This window comes from Cherax quadricarinatus, chromosome 4 (genome assembly GCF_038502225.1).
Source record: "Cherax quadricarinatus isolate ZL_2023a chromosome 4, ASM3850222v1, whole genome shotgun sequence".
Classification (NCBI taxonomy): Eukaryota; Metazoa; Arthropoda; class Malacostraca; order Decapoda; family Parastacidae; genus Cherax; species Cherax quadricarinatus.
In genome coordinates this window covers 9,230,104-9,238,035 of record NC_091295.1, presented here as the reverse complement: position 1 = coordinate 9,238,035, position 7,932 = coordinate 9,230,104, and the positions used below count along the sequence as shown (strand labels likewise).

The window sequence follows — 7,932 nt, the reverse complement described above, 5'->3', positions numbered from 1 at the left end:
CTTTCCTGTAACCACAAACTTCTGCTGAACACTCTAACACTACATTTTTAAACCTACCCCATACCTCTTCGACCCCATTGCCTATGCTCTCATTAGCCCATCTATCCTCCAATAGCTGTTTATATCTTACCCTAACTGCCTCCTCTTTTAGTTTATAAACCTTCACCTCTCTCTTCCCTGATGCTTCTATTCTCCTTGTATCCCATCTACCTTTTACTCTCAGTGTAGCTACAACTAGAAAGTGATCTGATATATCTGTGGCCCCTCTATAAACATGTACATCCTGAAGTCTACTCAACAGTCTTTTATCTACCAATACATAATCCAACAAACTACTGTCATTTCGCCCTACATCATATCGTGTATACTTATTTATCCTCTTTTTCTTAAAATATGTATTACCTATAACTAAACCCCTTTCTATACAAAGTTCAATCAAAGGGCTCCCATTATCATTTACACCTGGCACCCCAAACTTACCTACCACACCCTCTCTAAAAGTTTCTCCTACTTTAGCATTCAAGTCCCCTACCACAATTACTCTCTCACTTGGTTCAAAGGCTCCTATACATTCACTTAACATCTCCCAAAATCTCTCTCTCTCCTCTGCATTCCTCTCTTCTCCAGGTGCATACACGCTTATTATGACCCACTTCTCGCATCCAACCTTTACTTTAATCCACATAATTCTTGAATTTACACATTCATATTCTCTTTTCTCCTTCCATAACTGATCATTTAACATTACTGCTACCCCTTCCTTTGCTCTAACTCTCTCAGATACTCCAGATTTAATCCCATTTATTTCCCCCCACTGAAACTCTCCTACCCTACTCAGCTTTGTTTCGCTTAGGGCCAGGACATCCAACTTCTTTTCATTCATAACATCAGCAATCATCTGTTTCTTGTCATCCGCACTACATCCACGCACATTTAAGCAACCCAGTTTTATAAAGTTTTTCTTCTTCTCTTTTTTAGTAATTGTATACAGGAGAAGGGGTTACTAGCCCATTGCTCCCGGCATTTTAGTCGCCTCATACGACACGCATGGCTTACGGAGGAAAGATTCTTTTCCACTTCCCCATGGACAATAGAAGAAATAAAAAAGAACAAGAGCTATTTAGAAAAAGGAGAAAAACCTAGATGTATGTATATATATATATGCATGTGCGTGTCTGTGAAGTGTGACCAAAGTGTTAGTAGGAGTAGCAAGATATCCCTGTTATCTTAGCGTGTTTATGAGACAGAAAAAGAAACCAGCAATCCTACCATCATGCAAAACAATTACAGGTTTTTGTTTCACAGTCATCTGGCAGGACGGTAGTACTTCCCTGGGTGGTTGCTGTCTACCAACCTACTACAGTGGACCCCGGTTAACGATATTTTTTCACTCCAGAAGTATGGTCAGGTGCCAGTACTTACCGAATTTGTTCCCATAAGAAATATTGTGAAGTAGATTAGTCCATTTCAGACCCCCAAACATACACATACAAACGCACTTACATAAATACACTTACATAATTGGTCACATTCGGAGGTACTCGTTATGCGGGGGTCCACTGTATTTGTGTATATTTCGCATGCTCTCGCGAATTCCTTGCATATATATATATATATATATATATATATATATATATATATATAATTATATATAAATATATATACATACATATACATATATATACATAGGTAGTAGGTTGGTAGACAGCAACCACCCAGGGAGGTACTACCGTCCTCCCAAGTGAGTGTAAAACGAAAGCCTGTAATTGTTTTACATGATGGTAGGATTGCTGGTGTCCTTTTTTCTGTCTCATAAATTTGCAAGATTTCAGGTACGTCTTGCTGCTACTTCTTACACTTACGTCACACTACACATACATGTACAAGCATATGTATATACACACCCCTCTGGTTTTCTTCCATTTTCTTTCTAGTTCTTGTTCTTGTTTATTTCCTCTTATCTCCATGGGGAAGTGGAACAGAATTCTTCCTCCGTAAGCCATACGTGTTGTAAGAGGCGACTAAAATGCCGGGAGCAAGGGTCTAGTAACCCCTTCTCCCATATAAATTACTAAATTTAAAAAGAGAAACTTTCGTTTTTCTTTTTGGGCCACCCTGCCTTGGTGGGATACGGCCGGTTTGTTGGAAATATATATGTATATATATATATATATATATATGTATATATATGTATATATATGTATATATGTATATATATATGTATATATGTATATATATATATGAATATTTTTTTATTATCACACTGGCCGATTCCCACCAAGGCAGGGTGGCCCGAAAAAGAAAAACTTTCACCATTATTCACTCCATCACTGTCTTGCCAGAAGGGTGCTTTACACTACAGTTTTTAAACTGCAACATTAACACCCCTCCTTCAGAGTGCAGGCACTGTACTTCCCATCTCCAGGACTCAAGTCCGGCATGCCGGTTTCCCTGAATCCCTTCATAAATGTTACTTTGCTCACACTCCAACAGCACGTCAAGTATTAAAAACCATTTGTCTCCATTCACTCCTATCAAACACGCTCATGCATGCCTGCTGGAAGTCCAAGCCCCTCGCACACAAAACCTCCTTTACCCCCTCCCTCCAACCTTTCCTAGGCCGACCCCTACCCCGCCTTCCTTCCACTACAGACTGATACACTCTTGAAGTCATTCTGTTTCGCTCCATTCTCTCTACATGTCCGAACCACCTCAACAACCCTTCCTCAGCCCTCTGGACAACAGTTTTGGTAATCCCGCACCTCCTCCTAACTTCCAAACTACGAATTCCCTGCATTATATTCACACCACACATTGCCCTCAGACATGACATCTCCACTGCCTCCAGCCTTCTCCTCGCTGCAACATTCATCACCCACGCTTCACACCCATATAAGAGCGTTGGTAAAACTATACTCTCATACATTCCCCTCTTTGCCTCCAAGGACAAAGTTCTTTGTCTCCACAGACTCCTAAGAGCACCACTCACTCTTTTTCCCTCATCAGTTCTATGATTCACCTCATCTTTCATAGACCCATCCGCTGACACGTCCACTCCCAAATATCTGAATACGTTCACCTCCTCCATACTCTCTCCCTCCAATCTGATATTCAATCTTTCATCACCTAATCTTTTTGTTATCCTCATAACCTTACTCTTTCCTGTATTCACTTTTAATTTTTTTCTTTTGCACACCCTACCAAATTCATCCACCAATCTCTGCAACTTCTCTTCAGAATCTCCCAAGAGCACAGTGTCATCAGCAAAGAGCAGCTGTGACAACTCCCACTTTGTGTGTGATTCTTTATCTTTTAACTCCACGCCTCTTCCCAAGACCCTTGCATTTACTTCTCTTACAACCCCATCTATAAATATATTAAACAACCACGGTGACATCACACATCCTTGTCTAAGGCCTACTTTTACTGGGAAAAAATTTCCCTCTTTCCTACATACTCTAACTTGAGCCTCACTATCCTCGTAAAAACTCTTCACTGCTTTCAGTAACCTACCTCCTACACCATACACTTGCAACATCTGCCACATTGCCCCCCTATCCACCCTGTCATACGCCTTTTCCAAATCCATAAATGCCACAAAGACCTCTTTAGCCTTATCTAAATACTGTTCACTTATATGTTTCACTGTATATATATATATATATATATATATATATATATATATATATATATATATATATATATATATATATATATATATATATATATACAGTGGACCCCCGGTTAACGATATTTTTTCACTCCAGAAGTATGTTCAGGTGCCAGTACTGACCGAATTTGTTCCCATAAGGAATATTGTGAAGTAGATTAGTCCATTTCAGACCCCTAAACATACACGTGCAAATGCACTTACATAAATACACTTACATAATTGGTCGCATTCGGAGGTGATCGTTATGCGGGGGTCCACTGTATATATATATATATATATATATATATATATATATATATATATATATATATATATATATATATATATATATATATATATATATATATATATATATATATATATAGGTAAGTTTGGGGTGCCAGGTGTAAATGATAATGGGAGCCCTTTGATTGAACTTTGTATAGAAAGGGGTTTAGTTATAGGTAATACATATTTTAAGAAAAAGAGGATAAATAAGTATACACGATATGATGTAGGGCGAAATGACAGTAGTTTGTTGGATTATGTATTGGTAGATAAAAGACTGTTGAGTAGACTTCAGGATGTACATGTTTATAGAGGGGCCACAGATATATCAGATCACTTTCTAGTTGTAGCTATACTGAGAGTAAAAGGTAGATGGGATACAAGGAGAATAGAAGCATCAGGGAAGAGAGAGGTGAAGGTTTATAAACTAAAAGAGGAGGCAGTTAGGGTAAGATATAAACAGCTATTGGAGGATAGATGGGCTAATGAGAGCATAGGCAATGGGGTCGAAGAGGTATGGGGTAGGTTTAAAAATGTAGTGTTAGAGTGTTCAGCAGAAGTTTGTGGTTACAGGAAAGTGGGTGCAGGAGGGAAGAGGAGCGATTGGTGGAATGATGATGTAAAGAGAGTAGTAAGGGAGAAAAAGTTAGCATATGAGAAGTTTTTACAAAGTAGAAGTGATGCAAGGAGGGAAGAGTATATGGAGAAAAAGAGAGAAGTTAAGAGAGTGGTGAAGCAATGTAAAAAGAGAGCAAATGAGAGAGTGGGTGAGATGTTATCAACAAATTTTGTTGAAAATAAGAAAAAGTTTTGGAGTGAGATTAACAAGTTAAGAAAGCCTAGAGAACAAATGGATTTGTCAGTTAAAAATAGGAGAGGAGAGTTATTAAATGGAGAGTTAGAGGTATTGGGAAGATGGAAGGAATATTTTGAGGAATTGTTAAATGTTGATGAAGATAGGGAAGCTGTGATTTCGTGTATAGGGCAAGGAGGAATAACATCTTGTAGGAGTGAGGAAGAGCCAGTTGTGAGTGTGGGGGAAGTTCGTGAGGCAGTAGGTAAAATGAAAGGGGGTAAGGCAGCCGGGATTGATGGGATAAAGATAGAAATGTTAAAAGCAGGTGGGGATATAGTTTTGGAGTGGTTGGTGCAATTATTTAATAAATGTATGGAAGAGGGTAAGGTACCTAGGGATTGGCAGAGAGCATGCATAGTTCCTTTGTATAAAGGCAAAGGGGATAAAAGAGAGTGCAAAAATTATAGGGGGATAAGTCTGTTGAGTGTACCTGGTAAAGTGTATGGTAGAGTTATAATTGAAAGAATTAAGAGTAAGACGGAGAATAGGATAGCAGATGAACAAGGAGGCTTTAGGAAAGGTAGGGGGTGTGTGGACCAGGTGTTTACAGTGAAACATATAAGTGAACAGTATTTAGATAAGGCTAAAGAGGTCTTTGTGGCATTTATGGATTTGGAAAAGGCGTATGACAGGGTGGATAGGGGGGCAATGTGGCAGATGTTGCAAGTGTATGGTGTAGGAGGTAGGTTACTGAAAGCAGTGAAGAGTTTTTACGAGGATAGTGAGGCTCAAGTTAGAGTATGTAGGAAAGAGGGAAATTTTTTCCCAGTAAAAGTAGGCCTTAGACAAGGATGTGTGATGTCACCGTGGTTGTTTAATATATTTATAGATGGGGTTGTAAGAGAAGTAAATGCGAGGGTTTTGGCAAGAGGCGTGGAGTTAAAAGATAAAGAATCACACACAAAGTGGGAGTTGTCACAGCTGCTCTTTGCTGATGACACTGTGCTCTTGGGAGATTCTGAAGAGAAGTTGCAGAGATTGGTGGATGAATTTGGTAGGGTGTGCAAAAGAAGAAAATTAAAGGTGAATACAGGAAAGAGTAAGGTTATGAGGATAACAAAAAGATTAGGTGATGAAAGATTGAATATCAGATTGGAGGGAGAGAGTATGGAGGAGGTGAACGTATTCAGATATTTGGGAGTGGACGTGTCAGCGGATGGGTCTATGAAAGATGAGGTGAATCATAGAATTGATGAGGGAAAAAGAGTGAGTGGTGCACTTAGGAGTCTGTGGAAACAAAGAACTTTGTCCTTGGAGGCAAAGAGGGGAATGTATGAGAGTATAGTTTTACCAACGCTCTTATATGGGTGTGAAGCGTGGGTGATGAATGTTGCAGCGAGGAGAAGGCTGGAGGCAGTGGAGATGTCATGTCTGAGGGCAATGTGTGGTGTGAATATAATGCAGAGAATTCGTAGTTTGGAAGTTAGGAGGAGGTGCGGGATTACCAAAACTGTTGTCCAGAGGGCTGAGGAAGGGTTGTTGAGGTGGTTCGGACATGTAGAGAGAATGGAGCGAAACAGAATGACTTCAAGAGTGTATCAGTCTGTAGTGGAAGGAAGGCGGGGTAGGGGTCGGCCTAGGAAGGGTTGGAGGGAGGGGGTAAAGGAGGTTTTGTGTGCGAGGGGCTTGGACTTCCAGCAGGCATGCGTGAGCGTGTTTGATAGGAGTGAATGGAGACAAATGGTTTTTAATACTTGACGTGCTGTTGGAGTGTGAGCAAAGTAACATTTATGAAGGGATTCAGGGAAACCGGCAGGCCGGACTTGAGTCCTGGAGATGGGAAGTACAGTGCCTGCACTCTGAAGGAGGGGTGTTAATGTTGCAGTTTAAAAACTGTAGTGTAAAGCACCCTTCTGGCAAGACAGTGATGGAGTGAATGATGGTGAAAGTTTTTCTTTTTCGGGCCACCCTGCCTTGGTGGGAATCGGCCGGTGTGATAATAATAATATAAAATATATATATATATATACAGTGGATCCCCGGTTCATGATATCACTCTGTTCTGAGAGCTCATCATAAGCCAAAATTATTGGAAAGCGAATCAATTTTCCCCATAAGAAATAATGGAACTCAAATTAATCCGTGCAAGACACCCAAAAGTATGAAAAAAAAAACTTTTACCACATGATGTATTAAGTTTAATGCAATATAATAATTACAATAACAATAATAACAATAGAATAATCACAATAGAATAATTGACACTTACCTTTAATGAAGATCTGGTGATGATTGATGGGATGGGAGGAGGGGAGAGTGTCGAAGTTTTTAATGTTTAGAAGGGGAATCCCCCTCCATTAGGACTTGAGGTAGCAAGTCCTTTTCTGGGGTTACTTCCCTTCTTCTTTTAATGCCACTAGGACCAGCTTGAGAGTCACTAGACTTTTGTAGCACAACATATCTGTCCATAGAGGCGTGTACCTCTCGTTCCTTTATGACTTTCCTAAAGTGGTTCACAACATTGTCAGTGTACAGGTTGCCAACACAGCTTGCAGTAACTGTGTCAGGGTGATTTTCATCAAAAAAGGTTTGCACTTCAAGCCACTTTGCACACATTTCCTTAATTTCAATAGTCATTAGCACCCTTGGTCTCGATGGGTTGGCACTAGAAGCTTTCTTGGGGCCCATGGTGACTTATTTTGCAGAAACAAGCACCAAAAACAGTGATAATATGGATAATATAGAATGTACCGAATGTATCCTTAGATGTGCGCACACTGGCTGGCTTGTAAACACTGGACACGTCTCGTACGAATCTTATCGCATACCGGGTTTTGTAACGGGAACCAAGGCAATTTTTTGCAATATAATGCTTCGGATACCGGATTTATCGGATACCGATGGCTTCGCGAGCCGGGGCTCCACTGTATTTTGTCCTGTCTCCAGATAAACACTCATCGGCTGCCCCCGCTACATATATAATGACATTTTATTCATTCTAGAGTATGTATCAGGTTTCTATGTTATTTATATTGTTTATGTCATATTAGATGAACTGTGATAGATAAATAAGCCATATAGTTGATAACGAAGTATTCAAGAAGTATTTTGTCTGACTGTGATTTCCCTAACTGCTATACAGAAGAGAAATGGTGCAAGAGGATCTCCTTGTTTGACACCCTCCGATGATGTGACT

At 39.9% G+C, this 7,932-nt stretch overlaps 1 protein-coding gene across 1 annotated transcript in view; it reads left to right on the top strand.

Moving 5' to 3' along the window:
- Positions 1-7,932, top strand: part of LOC128684214 (uncharacterized) — a 144,031-nt gene that overhangs the window by 100,106 nt on the left and 35,993 nt on the right. The gene's annotated exons all lie outside the window — the stretch shown is intronic.